This window comes from Vespula vulgaris, chromosome 1 (genome assembly GCF_905475345.1).
Source record: "Vespula vulgaris chromosome 1, iyVesVulg1.1, whole genome shotgun sequence".
Classification (NCBI taxonomy): domain Eukaryota; kingdom Metazoa; phylum Arthropoda; class Insecta; order Hymenoptera; family Vespidae; genus Vespula; species Vespula vulgaris.
Window position 1 is genome coordinate 2,900,001 of NC_066586.1, and position 20,893 is coordinate 2,920,893.

General features: G+C 42.0%; 1 protein-coding gene across 13 annotated transcripts in view; it reads left to right on the plus strand.

The window, feature by feature from the left end:
* Positions 1-20,893, plus strand: part of LOC127066588 (transcription factor SOX-2-like) — a 302,397-nt gene that overhangs the window by 133,349 nt on the left and 148,155 nt on the right. The window lies entirely within an intron of this gene.

Here is a 20,893-nt window from a genome sequence, read left to right on the forward strand (position 1 = left end):
TTCTAGTCCAAGCGGAGGTCATTTTTCTTCGATCTTCAGCAAAGTATCGTCGCAAACACGATGTACGTATCTATGTAAGTATGTATGCGTGTATCTATGTATTCATCTATCTATGTATAAACGTGTATCCATGTGCAGCAGCAGTAGGCGTCGTGCTCGTATCGCGCGAAGCGATAATCCAATCAGAGAAAAGTCGAGCACAATGTAACCGTTTAATCGACGAACAAGGCGCCACGTTATTACCATCCCCGATATAATGCGATATAATGCAAGCTCGTCGATCGGTGAACAATAGAGAGACACGTTGGATCCATCCCGCGTATGGACAACAACGAAAAAGAAGGCTAATGATCGTGGCTCGATCGTATAGATCGTTCCTTCGCTCTTTCGCGGCTGACTTTTTCTTTCTCTACGCGTACAGCAACAATCTTCCCGCATTCTCGCTATACCGCCAATTTACTCACCCGATGTGTCTCGCGATTCGTCGAGTTTAGTTTTATTGTTTTCGACGATCGACCCCTGCTCTTTTCTGATTCCGTTTTACCTAACTACATGTGAATGTACCGAGAACATTGTCGAGAATGAATACAATACGCGACAATCGTCGAATCTCTAATCCCACTACACACCCCCCACTCTCCCCCTCTTCTTCGTCCTCTCGTCCTTTTTTCTCCCCTACTTTTCGCCGTCCTTTATCTCATTGTTGTGTATACATTTTCTCTCTTTCCCTTTCTCTCTCTCTCTCTCTCTCTCTCTCTCTCTCTCTCTCTTTCGTCTTCGTCATTCGACATTGATTGTATACATCGGTCGCGTGAGAATCAAAATTTCAGTGATTATCGAGAGGGAGAGATAAACCAAAACGATATCTCACGGACAATCAATCCGATTCGTGAGAATCAACGGCCTTGACTTTTCTGATTATCGGGAAATTGGAGATACATCCCGTGTATGCGTTCCTAGGGTGTATCAATTGCGTGCAACAGGCACCGTTAACGACACCAATCGTCACTAGTCTAGTATCGACTGTAACGATCGATCGAAAATATATATATATATATATATATATATATATATATATATATATATATCACCGAACGAATATACTCGAATATCTTATCTTAGAACAATAATTAATATTAGAATATTTATAATAATCTCCTTCTCTTACAATTTCCTTCTCTAATACAATTTTGTCTTAATCGTTGTTACTTTTCAAAATAATATTCATCGCTCGTTTACAACATAAATATTATCATATCGTAGTTCTTGGAAAAACATGATCTCTCTCTCTTTCTTTCTTTTTTTTTTGGCGTTCTCGTAGTGATGTCTCTTCTCGAGCGGCAACGGAATGATTTTAAAAAGTCGGATTCCGCGAGAAGTGTAAGAGCGACGGTGGGTTGTTGAAAGCAGAAAAGAAGGAAAGATAAAAAGAGAGAGAGAGAGGGATGGAGAGAGGGAACAGGGTCGAGAAACGAAGAGTGAAATACAAAATGGAGGGAAAAATGGGTAAGCCTCCTGCGTGTAACTGGATAAGCCGGCGGTTTGTCGCTCGCCCAGGTTTTCAGCTACTTTTTTACTTTACGTCGCCATTCAACTCTCTCTCTCTCTCTCTCTCTCTCTCTCTCTCTCTTTCTCTCTTTCTCTTCCACTCTTTCTCTCTTTTTCTTTTTCTCTCTGTCTCTGTACCACCTATGCGTCGGCGCTGCCGGAGGGAGATGATGTATGTGCTGCATGATTTATATCGCGGGTGAAGACACGTCGATGGGAGGGTTGCGTCGGGGTGGTTTTTGCATAGGACGCCGGCGGTCGGCGCACGCATTCGACGATCCAGACGTCAAGAGAACCAAACCAAACTCTCTCTCTCTCTCTCTCTCTCTCCTCGTGTCTTTCTTTTCATATATACAACTGTGTGTGTTTATATACACACGTGTATAATATTTCACGATGTTATATAATCGATAAGAAAAGTATTAAAAAATTTTCCTTCCACGAAATGATTAAACTTAACAATTATCGAACGCAACGTTAGCTATACTATATTGTATATCTATATATATATATATATATATATATATATATATATATATATATATATATACGAAATATCGTAAAATAAATATATTTACATAAATTTATTTCCTTAGGAAAGATTCTTTCGTACGTGTGATACGTCTATAGCTAAATGCGTATATTCTTTCGACTTTTATTCGTAGAAAGAGAGAAGGAGGGTAGAGGACGAAGAAGAGAACAACCCTGTTTCCGGAGTACGCAGGAAACGCGTATCTTAGATACGAAGTGGCGCATATGATTCTCGTAAAGATCAGGGGAAAAGGCGGAAGGTCGAAGACGAACCTTTAACCCCATTCCTCGTTTTATCTCGTGCTTTTTCTTTTCCTTCCTCTTCTTTGTCACACGACTGACTTATATTATTCCGATTTTAAGCGAAACGTCGAAACTTTAAGAAATCGTACTAGCAGGTATTTTTTGGACCAAAGTAAAGATTAAAGTAAGCATATACAGATGTACTTATAAATATGTGTGTGTGTGTGTTTGTACGTGTACGTCTAAATATCTATAGGTATGCATGTAGAGAAAGAAAAGAAAGGAAAAGACGTTATCGCGAATAAGTACGAACGTCTTTCCATTTTTTCGACATAATCCTCGAGGCAAATCTTCGAGGACATAATTAGCATGAGAATAATAGCTCGACAGCTTTCTTAATCAAACTTTTTAAATAGGATTCTTCTTTCTCGTGGTCTTCTACTGGCGAGGATAAGTCTTCGCTTTTCCATGGCGGTCTGGATTTTTAATGCGAAATGCTAATCGAGCAACGGTACACCGTGGGCACCACCTTATACAGCCCGACGGCAATCGGAAACTGCTGCTGCTGCCTGCCTGCCGAACTCACTGCTGCGACTGAAAACTGCAAATTGACGTTAATCCGTCGTTGGTATTGTCGAAGAGAGAAATCGATCTTTCGGTTAAGTATGTCGGATGACATCGGACAATGAGCTTGGAAAACGAGCAGATTATATATATATATATATATATATATATATATATATATATTTAATTCGCTGTAGCACCCGCATGATATTTAGCAAGAAATTTTGTCCCCGCAGGAAACGTGATCCTCTAATTCGTAACAACGATAGAATAATCTTACGAATATTTCAACGATCTAATAATGTTACGAATATTTCGATGATCTAATACGTTGTAATAATAACCTATATATATATATATATAGTATGTAGTTACGTACCATCGTACGTCGTATCTTATCGGTGGTAAACAATTAACTGAAGACCGAGCTAACTACGTACGTACTTATACAAAGTGACGATATTATTATTACGACTTTGTTTATTATTACGATGATCTTGAAACGGAGATGACTAAACGATCCTAATACAATATAACGACCTTTGAAACATCTCTTACGTATACAAAGTAGTAGGTAAACGTTAAAACGAAGCGACGAGGTGTAACAGCGTAACGGAATAAATCAATTGTCGTTCGATTCTCTCCCGATTTATCTCCCTTTTTCTCTTTCTCTCGTTCCATTCGTCCAGTTGCTCTCTGCCTCCGAAGTCGACTAACGTTTCGAATCCGACCCGCACTTTTTTAACATTTCTCTCTCTTTCTCTCTTTCTCTCTCTCTTTTTCTCTCACACACACACTACTCACCGTCTGGACAACTCTACAGCGATGAAAGGCTACTACAGCAAGAGAGAGAGAGAGAGAGAGAGAGGAAAAGAGAGAAAAAAAAGTGGGATGGAAAGCAACCCTTTGCCCGCTATCCCAGTTCGATAGGAAACACGAAAGCGCGCGTTTTCAAGCGTTTCGCGGGTTGCGCGATTCGAAGGGTAGGGGCGCACTCCGGGCTCGTTTACGGTACAGCCCATTCAGAAATCAATGTCCACCACCTACCTACTCCTATCCCCGTTCCGCAACCTCATCCATCCCTCCCTCTCTTCTCTCTTCTCTCCGTTTCTCTCTCTTTCTCTCTGTTTCACTCATCGAACGTTTCGCGAAATCGTCATAGTTCCGTCGCCGTTGATCGAATGTATTTTCCCAGAGATTTTTTGAATTCCTCGTTGAAATTCCTATGATTATTCGAAAACGAGCGAGAAATACCCATGTACGCACGCGTTTTAAACTGTTAACATTTTTATTAACTGCTAATCGAAAATATCCATGTCGATGATATTCGGAAATATATTTAACGATCTATCGACGATCTCGAGGAAGGAGAGAAAAAAAAATTTATAAAAAGAAAAAAGAAATAAAAAAAGGTAAAAAAGAGAGAGGGAGAGAGAGAGAGAGAAAGAGAGAGAGAGAGATGAATTTTACGTTCTCATTAGTGTTTGGTAAAGAAGAAAGTCGTCGTCGAGTTACTTTGGATCGCGTATTCCAACGTCGACGTGTCTTTTGTCGATCGAAGAAGTCGACGAGGACTAGCGAAATGTTGGAAGAAGGTGTAGAAGGAAAGAGAGAGAGAGAGAGATAGATAGATAGAAACAGAGACAGAGACAGAGACAGAAAGAGAGAGGTAGAGAGGAGGAGGAGGAGGAGGAGGAGGAGAAGAACGTTTACGCGACGGAATACCATTAGTCGGATAATGGGCCGGCAATTAGCTCGGCAGCGTGCATAAATCTTCGCGTGAAAGGACAGGATGCCCGGTATTTAAATAAATAAGTAGCCTCATTGTCCGGCCAGAGGCGTCATCGAGTCACGATGGAAGAAGCGTGAAGAAGGAAAAAAATGCTAATCAGTCCAAAAACTCGACGCGTATGACGAACGGAAAGAGAGAAGGTATAGGAAAAGAAGCAGAAAAAAAAGAAGTAGAAACAGACGAAGCTGAAGAAAAAGAAAGAAGAAGAAGAAGTAGAAGAAGAAGAAGAGAAAGAAGAGGAAGAGAAGAAGTAGAAACAGAAGAAGAAGAAGAAGAAGAAGAAGAAGAATGAAAGACAGAGGTAGAGACAGAGAGAGAGAGAGAGACAGAGAAAGACGGTGTCGAAGGCAAGCTACGTTGTTGGAAGGTAGGTGAAGAGTGCGGAGGCGTAAGGACGGAGTTCCTTTCAAAAGGGCTTGGAAAAGGAAAGGGAAGAAAAAAGAAAAGAGGCGGGGGGAGAGAGTGGCAGTAGACCGAGTAGGGGCCTAGAGAGACTGGACCGGTAATTTAAGCGTCGAGAAACGAGCTCGGGAGTTCCTGAATACTCTATCTCTCTCTCTCTCTCTTTCTTTCTCGCTCTCTCTCTCTCTTCTTCTTCTTCTTCTTCTTCTTCTTCTTCTTCTACTTCTTCTCTTGACGTATTAACAAGGACAAATTTTGTGTGAAAACGATGCGGTGACTCCCCGCGTGGTATTTCACAATTTCACTCTTCGACCTTCCGAGAGAAAAAGACTATGGAAAAACGAACGTTCTCATGCGAAAGAGAGAGAGAGAGAGAGAGAAAGAGAGACAAGCTCTCGATTTCGGCTTTACGAATCGTATTCCTACGCTCTTACATACTTTTACAGATGCGACTGCCATATACACAGACGTATACATCGACACAGATATGCATTATTAATGCGAGATCCCGAGTGGATCCTTCAACCGATGAAAGCCGATGCAAGCCGATGCATGACGCACCCATCAGACCGAATCCTGGAATAGTAAGAGAGAGAAAGAGAGAAAGAGAGAGAAGAAGAGAGATTCACGTTTCCGATTCGTCGAGAATGATCCAAAAGATCAACGTTCGAGCAGAGAGGAAAACGAGTACCTACCGACCGAGTCGCGTTTGTGAAATAAAGGGAAATGCGGTAGATCGTTTTTATGATCTCCCATGCATACATACGTTCCAACGCTAATACAACGAAGACAGATAGATAGATAGATAGATAGATAGATAGATAGATAGATAGATATATGGATGGATATCTTTTTCTTTTTCTTTTCCTTTTTTTTTCTTCTCCCTTTACCAATTTTTCCCTTCTCCCTTTATCCAAACTCCCCCGGTTATATAATTTCATTGAATTTTCTAAGTTATCGAAAATCCTACTCGTTAAATAATCATCAAAGTCAAATTTTCACTTTGAAACTTTCTTCGTTCGTACGCGTAATTGAACAGCAGAGTCGATGCAAGGCACCTCCGAGGATCCTTCGATGGGATCCTTTCGACGAAGGAAAAGTTTTTCTCGCGGACGATCGAATCGAAAGTTCGAAAGGGCCGAAAAGCAGTTGGCCGTCGGCGCCGGGAGGACATCTTCTCTTTACCCTTCGTTCAGGAAGAAAGTGGGAGAAGAGAAGGAGATCGAGTGGAGCGAGAAAAGTAGATGGAGGAAAAGTTAACCGCAGTGGACGCGTGGCTGCACACACGTCGTTCACCCTCGTCTGTCTCGTAGCCCTCGACGAAGCTCCGGCTAACCCCCCGACGCGCCGGATCGACGCATCGCGACGCATCAGGACGCATCGGCCCTGAACGAGGACGATGTGCAATCTATCGAAAGATATTCATGGGGTTGCCCGTTGGCCCCCGTTTCGCATCCCCATCAGCTATAACCGTCGCGTCACGAATGTCTTATTGATTGCACCCCCGCTCAAAAAGAGAAAAAGAGAAAGAGAGAGAGTGATGGTGGACGGGAAAACGGAAGGGTGACTTCGCGTAACATTACGTCCAGCTAGAAATGATCAACCGAATGAGAGAGAAAGAGAGAGAGAGAGAGAGAGAGAGAGAGAACAATTTTTCGATATCAAAAAATATATCTATCCAGTAGTCCATCGATATTTCTTCTTCTTTTTTTTTCTTTTTTTTTTTTTTTATATTTTTTTCAATACATACATTTATGTTATACGAAAAAAGAGATGTCTTTATCGAAGTATTCCTATACGAAATTGCTTTTAAGTATAAACGATTTGATTCCAAGGTAAATAACATTGGCAGAGTATTATATCAGATTATCGTAGGTAAAGAGATTAAGCCTTTTACCCTTACCACGATTTAACCTTTTCCACCGTGTCTAAAGATAGCCACCCTTATTGATAATCCTCGCTCGGTATTTGCTTCTTTCATTTATCAGGATTTTCGAGCTTGACCAGTTTTCTAAATCGATCCCTTTACTCTTTCTCTCTCTCTCTCTTTCTCTCTGTCTCTCTCTCTCTCTCTCTCTCTCTCTCTCTCTCTCTTTCTCTCTTTCTCTCTATCTTTCTAAATCTCACAGTCCTATCTATCATTTTGGATTCGGTCGAACGATTTACCTCCATATACCATTGATCCTCGACGAAAGCGTCGACGAAAAATCCGAAACTTTTAGAAATATTGAAACTATAAAAATAAATATTCCGTGGTTGGTAACGTGGAGGAACGAAATCAATGAATAAACAAATGTTGACAGGTTGACGTTGTTATAAAAATATAAGGATCTCACGCTTAAACGTTTTCATAATCAACGATCAAGCCGTCACCCTGGGCTCGCTCGTGCGCATGTAATTTTCTATATCGGTGACACGGTCATGTTATCGAATCAACGCTTTTATAGAGGCACACCATAAGTACACCATGAGACACGAGGAGTAGTAGGACGAGCGTCAAAGAGCCATGGGACCACGACTGTAGGAGACGACCATGGCATTCAATGTACTCACGCCGCGGCTCATTGTGCCCCACTTGACTTTGTTGTCGGGGCCCTTTTGTGCCACTCCACTCTCTCTCTCTCTCTCTCTCTCTCTCTCTCTCTCTCTCTCTTTCTTTTTTTCTCTTTCTCATTCTCTCACACTCTTTTCCTCTATCATTCACTCTCTCTCCAACTCTCACTTTGCTTTCCTCTATTTCGCTGCTAACGTGCTCTCGCTCTTCCTCTTCGACGAACGCCTTTCTTTGTCCGGTTAATTATTCGTTTTGTACTCGGTTAACTGCCACGAGATTTTTCAAACGTAGCTTGGTCAGTACGTATTACCTACCGGCGAGTTGGTGACGCGAATGAACTGGAAGGGTGACTTGGTAAGGGTTCCGATATATAATTGGCGAATCGTCTTCGTTTTTACGATGAGGTAGGTTAGGAACTATTCCTCTCCCTTTCTCTCTCTCTCTCTCTCTCTCTCTCTCTCTTTTATATCTTTCATGAATTGATCAACTCTATCATCCGAGGAACTAAACATTTTTCTATCAAAGAATTTACACGAACAAAACCATGAGAATCATGTAATTTTGTTTTTACTAGCTTAAACTATTAAACTTTTTCTTTCAACAATATCGATCAAAACAATATCATACTTAGATAGATTAAACGTCGGTTCATACACGAATAGCTTCGTACAAAGTTCTCATAAGAAGCTAACGACGAAAAGCAAGAATATTATCGACCCTAAAACTCGATGGTAGTAGCCTCGAGCCAACGAGTCGAGGCAACGTTGCTAATCCGAAGCATAGTTTATACGTCATTAAACCTCACGCGAGAAGGGTCGAAAACGAGAGAGAGAGAGAGAGAAAGAGGTGGAGTCGAAGGTGGGGAATGGGTGGCACGCGCGGAATCCGCGAACGTCACGACGTATATTGCCGCCTAGGGCGGCACACGGCATGGCTTTCCGATGGGCTTTTCGATGGGCTTTTCCATCGAGGGCAAGAGCGTATGCCAGTGGCTACGGTAGCACGACGCAACCCTCTAGGGAGAGCCGTCACGTCGAATCATCCCTCGGAGATATGACAGCAGCGGCCTTCCACGAGTCGGAGGGGTTGTTCGATCGGTGGTCGACCCCGAAATCGAGATTAAATGTCCATCCAACGTTGGTGATATCGTCGAGGTTGCTGCCGTCATCGTTGTCCTTCTCTTCGTCCTCGTTGTTGCTTCGTGACCTTCCAAAGTTGATCTTTCTCCTGAGACTTCTTGCTTTCCATTATTATCTATATGGTGAAATCTTTTCGTTCGTGACACTCTATACGTGTATATGTATGTTTGTATATATATATATAGATAGGTAGATAGCTTTAATGGAGATCATTAATCTTATTCGAAAAGAGAAAGAAAAGAACAATGTATAGGAATGTACTTTTGTTTCCTTAATGTCAAATTATTATTTCTATACTCTCAAAAATATGATAACAAAAATACTTTAAATACTCGAATTAAATGGAACATATCGCGTATATTGTAATACTATTACGAAAATTCTATACCATCCTCGGTTCGAACGATCGCTGAATGATAATGATATTAACTGATTTATAGGATTCAGTTATATCAAATATTATATTTGTTCTAGAGCATGAAATAACGATAAACGTAGATATTTGTTAATGTTTACCTCCAAAATTCTCCCTTTATTTCATGATTTTTGTGCTAAAATTAATTATTGAAATATATCTATTATTATTTCTAAATAAAGCATTGTTTTAGTCCATAGATTAATTTAATATATATATATATATATATATATATATATATATATATATACACGCACATATATACATATATATACATACGTACACACACACACACACACACACACACATATATATATATATGTATAGATACAACAAACGTCGAATAAGAATATTAAAGCTGTGCAAAATTTTTGGTTTGAATGGAAAGGTACCTCTTCGAAGGAAAAAAAAATTGTATAATAAGATAAATAAATACCTTCATCACGATATACTATACGTATATAATATTCTTAGCACCTAAACTGAGTCCGAGCTCAGAAGGCAGATTTACACAGAAGAGGGTTTCGCGAACAGTATCCACGAAGGTGGAAGGGAAGCAAGAAGGTGGAGGCGGAGGAAGAGATAGAAGAGAAAGATATAGAAGAGAAAGAGATAGAAGAGAAAGAGAGAAAGACAGAGTTCCGGGAGTACCAAGAGAAAGAGGGAAGGCCCGAGAGAGAAAGAGAGAGAAAGGGAGAGAGGAAGACCGTGCAAAGGGCATCATTCTAATTGCCCCGGACTTCCTTTCATCCCCTTTGTGCGACCCTCGGCTGCGCTTCCTCGTCCACCCTTCGCTTTCCCCCACCTCCCCCTACCACCCACCCCTCTTCTTCTCCAACCCATCCTCCGACATCTCGAACTACGGCACCGCCGACGACTCTAAGTCATTTCTGCGATTAATTTTTCCTTCCAATTTGCACGCGGCAGTAATTAAGGGGCTGAGACGGCAGTACATCATCCGGCTCTTCGACGACACCCCCTGTACGAGCGAAAGGGACTCGCTTTTAGTGCTACCTCGTCTTCTGCGCGAAACAATGATAACGATCTTCCATGCAAGAGAATCTAGATAGATAGATTCTTGATTTCACAAATATAATATATAATTCTCCTCTCAGAAGTTTGCCGATTTGCAAATTGAACATTTTTGTTAGGGACTGACGAAGTAAATATTTCTAATCTTAATTGAAACGGTTGTTCGGTTGGTTGCTCGGATGATTCACTCGGATGTACAATACGGTATGAGTGGAAAGGATTTATTCGAAATTTCGAAAGTAAAAAAGGGAAGGAATGGTGGATAGATAGATAGAATAGAAAGGAAGGAAGGAAGGAAGGAAGGAAGGAAGGAAGGAAAAAAAACATGTGGAGAACACGTTGGGAAAGAAGGATGAAGAGGAGGGCGAGGGGAAGGAGGAGAAGGAAAAAGAGGTGGAGGAGGGGGAGGACGTCGCGAATAAGTACATCGACGAGCGAATCGAGCGGCCGGAGCTCTCTCGTCGGCGGCTTGCCTCCCTGAAACACGGATACCATTCTGTTGGCGGCCTTTCGAGGTGTTTAATAACGATAATGCCCGAGATAGAGTAGTTCCACGGAGGAGAGGGTGCCGAGCCGACAGTGGTTCGTCGGCTCGGGACTCGGTTCATTCACGAGCTCGCTCGTTCGTGCAGAGTTCTTCCCCGTGAATGCATTGAATGCCTTTCTGTGCACTCGCTTTCTCTCTTTCTCTCTTTCTCTCTAACTTTTTTTCTCTTTCTCTCTTGCTTGCTTGCTTGCTTTCTTTCTTTCTTTCGTTCGTTCTTTCTTTCTTTCTTTCTTTCTTTCTTTCTTTCTGTCTTTCTTTCTTTCTCTCTCTTCTTCCAGGACTTTGTACCTCTGCTATGCATCTCCATCTCTCCCTTCTGTTGATTCGTCGGTCGGTGAGCGCTCGCATTTTCTACGGTTATCACGTGAGACGACGTCCCGAACCACCACCGGAAATATCGCGTCATTCCGCAGATTTAACGAAATGTCTAGTCGCGCGTTTTCGTAGTTTCTCCATTCCTGATGTTTCGTGCTAAGAAGAAAATTGATGTAAATCAAGGATCGATATTATCGATCGATTGAATAGGAAAATTCGTTGTTCGAAAAGAACAGAGATAATATTCTAATGTTCGTGGAAACAAAACTACAAAGAGAGAAAGAGAAAAAAAGAAAGAGAGAGAGAGAAAGGGAGGGAGGGAGGGAGGAAAAGGGAATGGGGCGGAGATGCGCGAGGATGTCGAAGCGGGATATCGGGTCTTTGAAAATTTGGAAGCGAGGAGCCGCGAAACCGCGACTTTTCCGCTGAAAGAGACTCCGGTGCATCGAGTCGGCTCTGTAGGAATTCGCGACGAGTTAGAGAGAAAAAGAGAAAGAGAGAGATATATATAAATAGAGATAGATAGACAGATAGACAGAGAGAGAGAGAGAAAGAGAGAGAGACAGAAAGAGAGAAAGTAGTAGAGAGCAGCGATACGCGATGTATCGAAAGAACACCGACGTAAATACAGAGAAACATAGATGTATATACAAATACTCATACACAGATACACGTACAAAGAGGTTCGTTTGCTTCGGTGTTTTTATCGGTTGCACGTCCGCTTACTCGCTCTCTTGCTCGTCTGGCTGACTGACTGACTGGTTGGTTGGTTGGTTGGATGGTTGGATGGTTGGATGGTTGGTTGGTTAGTTGGTTGGCTGGTTGGCTGACTGGTTGGTTGGTTGGTTGGTTGGTTGGCTGGCTGGCTTGCTGAGTTTACCGGTTCTGCATCGAAACATGTAAGTCCAGGAGGGCAATAATAGATCCCACAATGGCACGCGAGCTTTTCAGGGCCTCCCGTAGATGGTGGAGAGCTTCTCGATGTAGTCGCGCGAGCGAGGAGAAGAGGGTGGCACGCCGTCGTCGTCGGCAGTGGCGCGAATCTCGGCCTCGGGAGGGGACGAAAACGAGGTAGCTCATCAACTAATGGCCCGCACCGGAACCGAACCACCTACCTTCTCTCCTACGGACTCTCGCTCGTCTACGGTGCCTTGATCGAGCTTGTATACGTGTATCAATGTATCTATGATGTATATATGTACGTGTGCGCAGCATCCATCTACCTACGATATGCGAGTTTGTGTATACCCTTCTCTTCGTCGTCATCATCGTCGTCGTCTTCGTCGTCGTCGTCGTCGTCGTCGTCGTCGTCGTCGTTGTTGTTGTCATCGTCGTCCTACGAGTAACGCACACTTTCCTTCCCACCTAGTCTACCAGCCAATGTAGGTTACACTCAGCCGGTACTGCTACTTCATTTCAGATATTTAGCATTATTACCAACTCCGCTTATATTCCTTTTCCCCTCTATCCACCCTCCGTCAAAGAATTAACGACGACCTTCTTACAAAGACTCTTCTTTTCGTATTCTCCTTCTCGTCTTTTCTTTCTCTCTTTCTCTCTCTCTCTTTCTATTTCTCTTGGTACTTACTTAAGTATCATCGTATACCGTCAGTTTCGTCCTAGTCTCTATACTCGAAACAAAGTTACGACCTCGAATCTTCGTTACATTCTGTACCTCGGACGATTTATCACTATTAATTGTTAGATATTTTTCATCGATAGAACAAAGGAATTTTATTTTTTATTTTTTAAAATAGTCCGATTTTCAATGATGATTAAAATAGAAATCCGATATCGAGGAGTACGATCGGGTAGCATAAGAGCTTTGGCAACCTTCTCGAGGAAGCGATCTACACGGCATTCGAGCGAACGGAAGCGATGCAAAAGGAAGAAAAAAGATTCGTTTCCTCGCTGAACGAGTCGGAAGGAAGGATTCGCATAAATCCACCCCACGACTACTCACCCCTCGCTCTTCCTCTCTATCTATCTCTCTTTCTGACTCTCTATCCCCCTGACTGTGCTGAAACCACCCCAAGAGCGGACCATGAATATTGATCAGTCCCGTTTCACGTACGTCCTGCTCGCACGCACCGTGTCGTCCTTCCGCCAGGACTCTCTCTCTCTCTCTCTCTTTCTCCTTCTCTCTCCCCCTCCCCCTCCCACTCATTCTCTTCTATCATCGACGTTTAACTTTCTCTTCGCCTTTCGCTATCTCTTTCTACTTCTATCTCTGTCTCTGTCTCTCTATCTATCTCTTTCTCGCTCTCTAGTACGATCAGACAGTCCCGAGCCGAGAAAGAGCGGACTCCATTTACGTTTGACTTTATCTTGACGTGATCTAGTTATGCCAGGCACGATCCGCCATGCGGAATCATTGTGCGGGATCACCCCAGTCATCGAATCTCTTATATTCCTTCGTTTCTCGTGCCATCGTACTTACATTAGATCGGGTGCTCTCAAAGAATCCCCTTTTCCGCTTTATCTCTAATTAATTCGAAGGAAAAGCCTCTTGTCCTTGATTTGTTGAGAATTCTATCGTATTCGTCGAGTTTCGATGGCGTAATAAATCGTAGATATTGAATATCTCGTCCAAACCAAATCCATTGTCGCACGTTGTTAATAAATAATAATAATTATAATAATCATAATAATAATAATAATAACGATAATAGTAATAAAACGAATAATTAAAAAAGAAGGAAAAATATAATAAAAGATTCGTCCGCCCGATACACGTACGTACATACGTATGCCCGATATTTTTCATCTGGTATATGTCGTAATAATATTACGCGCGGAATATTCAGAAAATATTTTTCGCGTCGTCGTACTCGCGTCGCTCGAATTTGAGATCGCAACCCTTTCTCTCAGAACTTTAAACGGACGATCAGAGTTAGGGCCGAGGAGTTTTTAACGCTTCGAGAGTTTCCATGGCAACAATGGTAGGCCGTTATTAATCCCCGACGGGAGTGCCGAAGAATGGTGAAGCGGAAGAGAAAGATGGAAAGTAAGAGAGGGCGAGAGAGCGAGAAGGAGGCTCTCCCTCCTTCTGAAGCTTCCGATTCTCTCTTTTTCCATCCTTCCCTCTCGTCGACTCACCATCCTCCTTCTACTCGTTCTCCTTCTCTTTCTCCTTCTCCTCCTACTATTTCTCCTGCTCGTTCTCATCTTCCTTCTTCTCTCATCCGTTCTCGCCTCTCTTCTTTCCACCCTCGTCCTACAGAATGATAGACGGAAAGAGAAAGAGAGACAGGGTCCGAGAAATTAGGAGGAATAGGCTCCGTCATTATACACCCATCATTCGCTTCTCTCTATTGCCGACATCTGCTATCCTTTTCTATTTCTCTCTCTCTCTCTCTCTCTTGCTCTCTCTCTTTCTTTCTTTCGATCTGTCTATCTATCTATCTCTATCTTTTTCTCTTCCAATTCGTTCGCCAACTTACCGACTTTCCTTACCATACTCATCCACCACGCCATAACATTTATATATTACATGCCTATTACCAACTTAATTGCTATGTACGTATGTACGTTAACGACTTCGATATTCGCGGAATATCTAACAAGCTTTTAACCAATCGCTAAAGAATATCATCGAGAACGAACGAACGATTCTCGCGTAATCGATAAATACAGCGATAAATACATCTATAGAAGGTTCCATTATATTAGACAAAATATACAAGTGTCTTTTGTTACAACGTGACGTATTCGTTTGTAGACACTCGTAGGTGGAATGGAAAAAAAAAAAAAAAATAAAAAAGAAGAAAGAAACAGAAAAAAAAGAAGGAGAAGAAAAAAAAATTGAAAGATTTGACGATGACAAACCGTAGTTAGAATATAAAAGTTACGAGGTTTCCTATTTTTATTTTCTTTTTTTTTTCTTTTTTCTTCTTTTCTTTTTTATTTTGTGTTGTTCCTTCTTTTGTAGAGAAATCGAACACACTTGACACCGTGTTATACTACGTACGTCAAATGAAGAGAAAATTCGTGAAAAGAGAGAGGTAACGTCGCGTAGCAGGGTGTAGAAGAGAACGCTCGAGATATCTCGGCGAATATTCATGAGGACAGAAATACACGTTTGCATGTATACCATACATACATACATACACGTATACACGTATGTATGTATATATAAATATATACATATAATATATAGTTACAGGTAGAGACGTGCAACGATTCGACTCGACTTTCTCTCCCTATTTTTCCTTTTTCTCGTCTCTCTTTCGTGGCGTTTCCGGCATCGACGACCAGTCCGAATCGGGAGAGCACGTCGGCGGCCCTCGTGCTTTGTTTCAACGAAAACGCACGCGTTTTTCACGCACACCATACTAAAACGCTATGTATTCGCTCTTGCTCAGTGGCCAGACGAGGATGAGGACGAGGACGAGAACGAGAACGAGAACGAAGAGGAGGACGAGGTTGAGGATGAGAACGACGACGACGACGACGACGACGACGTCGACGTCGACGTCGACGACGATGACGACGACGACGACGCGTGTGGTCCGAACGAACGGACGCACGAGAACTGCCTGGGGAAAAAAAAGAAGACTGAAAGTCGAAGGTTCCGCGGCTCGTTATTCATCGACGTTCGGATCCGGCTGTCAGAATGCGTTATTTACGAGTTTCGCGGTAGAACGAACTATTAATTCGGCTCGATGCAGGCGGTAAAACGCGCTGCGCGTTCGTGCGCTCTACGAAATTCGCACCCGAGACTAGACGAGCCCAACCGAGGTGAACGCATCCACCGATCTCTTCTCGACACATCTCTCTGTCTCTTTCTCTCTCTCTCACATTCACTCACTCTTTCCCTATCTCTATCTCTATCTCCATCTACTCTTTTTCACTCGCTTCGATCGATTTTCCATCCGGTACGCGGAGACAAAGAAGGATCGTTTTCGTCCAACGATCGACGAAAATTATGACGTGCTTTTTCCGATAGAAACATCTCTCTCTCTCTCTCTCTCTCTCTCTATATATATATATATATATATATATATATCTTTTTACATCTTTCTTTTATTCTGTCTCTCTTCTCTGATTTTTCACGCGATTCGTAGAACTCCGTATTAATTTCTTAAGATTCATTAATACAGAACTCGAATACATACTTACATTTTTTTCTTTATCTAGGATTTATATGATATAAGATATAATAAGATAAATAATGTCTGTATAAATCGTTATTTCTAAAATAGAATTGCCAAGAAAATAAATCCTTTTACATGGATTCTCAAGAATCGAAAGTATTCTGTTTACAAGGGAAGCTGTTACGCGATGAAGAAAACGTCTGTGTACGTCATTCCCTGAGTTTCTTCGCGATCAAAAGGATACGTCGATCTTGTTTGAAAGAGACTCCAGCGATTTTCGCGTATCGCCTCTCGCGGCGCGAAAGTGTACGCCCGTTTGAAAATGCAGAAGACGTGTCTGCCAGTTCTCGATGCATTCTCTCTCTCTCTCTCTCTCTCTTCCTCTTCCTCTCATCCATCCTATCGGTTCTACCTTCGAATATACGAGACGGACTCTACGTAGTAACGTTGATCTAATAACGGGACAAACGTCGCGAGACTCGCGTCCCAGCCGGGATTTCATTTCCTCTTCTCGTGGGAGGAGGAATTCGTTGAGGCAGAGACGAGAAGAGAAGCAGAGAGAGAGAGAGAGAGAGAGAGAGAGAGAAGGCGAATCGATCCTTCAACGACGAAGGACGTCTTTCGATATGTCGACTAAGAGACGTAGATGTATGTAGCCGAGTCTCAAGCGCAAAGTATTATGTTTCTCTCGTCGTGTATACATACTTTTTACTTTGAGATTAATTACTTTTATAATAATTTATACGACGTATCTAATGTTTATTTATCAAAATGTAGAATAATTAACGTTCTGTCTGATAATGAAAATAGATTCTAAATATTATCGAGGTGTTTCGGATTTGAATAATTAATATCTTTCAATCGTATGATAGAAAAATGATTTGATTCGTTAAGAGTCGTAGATGAAATTCTATGTATAAAAATGCGAGTTCTAACAAAGTGAGTAAGGTCGGAGAAGAGATTCGCAAGAGGTTGCTTCGCGACGGGGTTTCGCGGCAGGGAGGCGGGCGTCGTACCGCCGGAAGTGCGTCTAATGCATCCGTCTGGGGGTCACGCGTCATCTCGCTTCCGGCACGGCCATTACCTTCGGTAAAACGCTTCGCAGAAGCGAAGGGGACCTTTCGCCTACTTCGACTGCTCTTTCCTTCTTCCTACCACCCTCTCGCCACTTGTTCATGTTCCACATATCGTTCTTCGGAACGAAAGTCTTATTTGTTTTACTGAATCATCCTTCTTTTCACGTTACTTCACATCCCCATCAATGAAAATCGTAACGACAACGATATATTTCATTGACTTTCTACGATATAAACATTATTTTACGTGGCTCGGTGAATGTAAAAAAAAAAATGTAATTGAGATTAATCAAAAAAAAAAAAAAAAGAAAGGAAAAAGAGAAAGAATAAAGAAGATAACGCACAGCAAATAAAAGTATTAGAATTATGTACAGGTATAATATTCGTAACTTACATCGGCTCGAATTTAACAAGTATTAACGTACATACCAACCAACGAAATACACGTATTCACGTGTCCTGCGAAAGAAATATATTTTAATTTTGTAACTTTACGCTTCGTATCCGTTCGTCGTAATACATAGCACCGATAGAGCGACGTAAACGACCATCCTGAAAAATGTATACGTCCCGAAAAGCGTGCTACGTTCGGCTAACGCCCTTCCATTATCAAGAATAACAAACATCGCTGTTTATGTACTCTCAACGGCGGAAATAGGGGGAGAAATTAAAATTCATCGTCCGACCCCGATGCTATCGATTGGACTACCGGCCCTATACCACGCTACCACTCCAACCTCTCCACAACTCGGCACTGCTTTCGCGATAAAGCCGAGTTTCGTTGTTACGCGCCATTTCCATCTACAATGTCGCAATTATAAAAATATCAACATTTTCAATGGCAAGTGGGAAAGATAACGACCTACCGATGAGAGCTAGTTTTACCTCTGGCTAATTACGAACGACATTGAAATAACAGTTCTCTCTTCCTCTCTCTCTCTCTCTCTCTCTCTCTTTCTCTCTTTCTCTTTCTTTCTTTTTTCGTTGCTGTTGGCGCATGAAGCGAACGCACATCGTTTTGCGATGCAACTACGTTCTGAATATGAAAAAAAAAGAAAGTGAAACAACGCCGAGAAAGAGAGAGATAAAGAGATAAAGAGATAAAGAGAGAGAGAGAGAGAGAGAGAGAAACATCGAGAGAAAAACGAAGGAAAAGGAGCTCAGTGAGCGAAGGAAGTAGCTTCGCGAGAAGGGTATGGTGGACGACGCGTCGAAAAAGGATCGACTCAAAGGAACGAGCCAATGAGACAAGAGCCCCTTTACCTTCGGAGATTGGTCGGCGTATTGTTTTAAGGGAGGCCCGACGCATGCGTCGTCCCATGCGTGGGAGGACCGACCATAATTCACGACCCACGATGACGTTCGACGTCTACTTTGCTCACTTTTTTCATCTCCTCTCTCTTTTCGTTAGCTCATCGGCTCCTTCTCATTCGACTAGTCGTATTCTTTTCTGATAATTTAAGAGGATTACGTCTACGAGGATACAAAAAGCTTCTAAACGTTTCAAGGTTTCATTTATTTTCGATCGAGAACGATTTACTTAGATTTGCTTCAAATTGAAAAAGAAAAAATAAAGGAGCGTGGAAAAAATTGACGTTTTCATGAAAGAAGGAACTTGAATGAATTGATTGTTTTTTTTTTTACAAACAAACAAACAAAGAAAAAAAGAATAATGCGAAGAGAAAGATATCCTCGACTTTGATGCTAATCCGTCCGATTATGGATTAATCCGCAATTTAGGACGTCGCGTGATTACGCATTTACGAAGGAACGTAGAACGATCGTAAGTTGACGTAAATTAACAGTCAATTAGAGCGAAGCGATCGAGGCTAAAAGGGCTATTCGTGTTAGGACTAGGTGGGAGTGAAGGAGTAAAGGACAAGCTCCTTATCCCTTAATCCTATCGGGAAGAGCTTGCGTGTTTGTACCCTTCCTATCGTCAACGAAGGATAGACACGTTTTCTCTTTCTCGTAAGGAATAGAATTATCTAAGATCGATGAGATAAATCGATAATCGTCAACAATGTATTCTTCAGGACTTTTAATCGTAGTCTTTTAAATCTAAATAAGCATTTACTTAGGTGGTGATTAGGGAATACGATAAGAAGAAGAAGAAATGAGAGGAAAGAAATGTGATAAAGGAGACAAAAAAAAAGAAAGACGGCTCTCACCGAAAGAAAGGAGGGGTAGAGAAGAAGAAGAAGAAGGAGAAGGAGGAGGAGGAGGAAGAAGAGGAGGAGGAAGAAGAAGGGGCAGCTGCCTTCAAAAAGACCGCCGACTCGATCCGTGCCGGTATTGTTACTTCACGATGCACCATGCGGCGAAACAAATATACGCCATGCTTGGCGTAGCGACCACCGCCACCCACCGATGCACCAAGCGAGTCGACGAGATTAGCTCTGCTTAGTGCTCTGCCACCAACCTCCTCTTTTCGTTCCTTTCACGGACCTATTCTTTTTCTCTTATTGTCTCTCTCTCTCTCTCTTTTTTCTCTTTCTCCTTTCCACGTACTCTTATCGAATTCATCGTTAAGAGAATCACGCTCGTATTCTCGCGGAATCACGACGCGTATTTTTTCTCTATTCAAAGTAAAATCGCATACAAGCGTGCAGACGTAGGTGTATGTACCTATTAAAAGTCATTCGTGGGATTATTATTCGTTATTAATAATACCTACGTCGTCGGGCCTACGCTCGCGCGCCCTTTTTTTTTCGACTATTGTGCGATACTTTTCGTCGACTAAAAAAAAAAAATGGAAGAAAGGAAGAAAGAAAAAATAATAAAAAATCGTGGGCTGGAAAGAAAAAAAAAAAGAAAAAGGAAAGAAAGGAAGAAAGCGGAACGAAAAGCAAATCATTCGTCGTCGAAATCTTCGGCCGCGACTTACTAAGTAGTACCTACCACTACAGAGAGTTCTTAATGAGCAATCGAATAATTACGAGACAGAGACGCGAGTCCGCGAGAGCGTATGAAGAAAGGCGAGAAATAAATGCACGCAACAGAGAGAAAAAGAGAGAGAGAGAGAGAGAGAGAAAGGGAGAGTGCCCGGTCTCTCTCTCTTCGACAATTTTGTCGAGCATCGCGAGGCAATCTAACTGGTGGATGTAATAAAAGCTCTACCCACAACCTGTCTGGCCCTGGCGAAAATTTTCGAGAGAACAAGCGAACGAAAAATGCCGAAAGAGATATATATATATATATATATATATATATATATATATATATATATATATACACACACACACACACACACCTATATAGGGCGGAATAAAATAAAAATCGCTGGTGCACACAGACGTCACACGTACGCGAGCCTATACCGAGAATAGGCACTTAAATGCAAACATACGAGAGGAGAGAGTAGCGAGCTCACGAGAGAGAGAGAGAGAGAGAAGAGAAAGGGCCAAAACCGAAGCATTCAGCCAGGAACGAAACAACAATTCGGCCGTCCAATTAAATCGCGTACAACGACCACGTGAGTAAGAGAGATAAATAGATAAAAAAAAGAAAGAAAAAGAGAGAAAGAAAGAGAGACAGAGAGAGAAAGAGAAAGAGATGGAGACGAAGAGAAAAGCTTCGAGAAATCGAATGGCACGCGTCGAGCCGCGAATTTTTTTGCATCGCTGAATGGTCCAACAA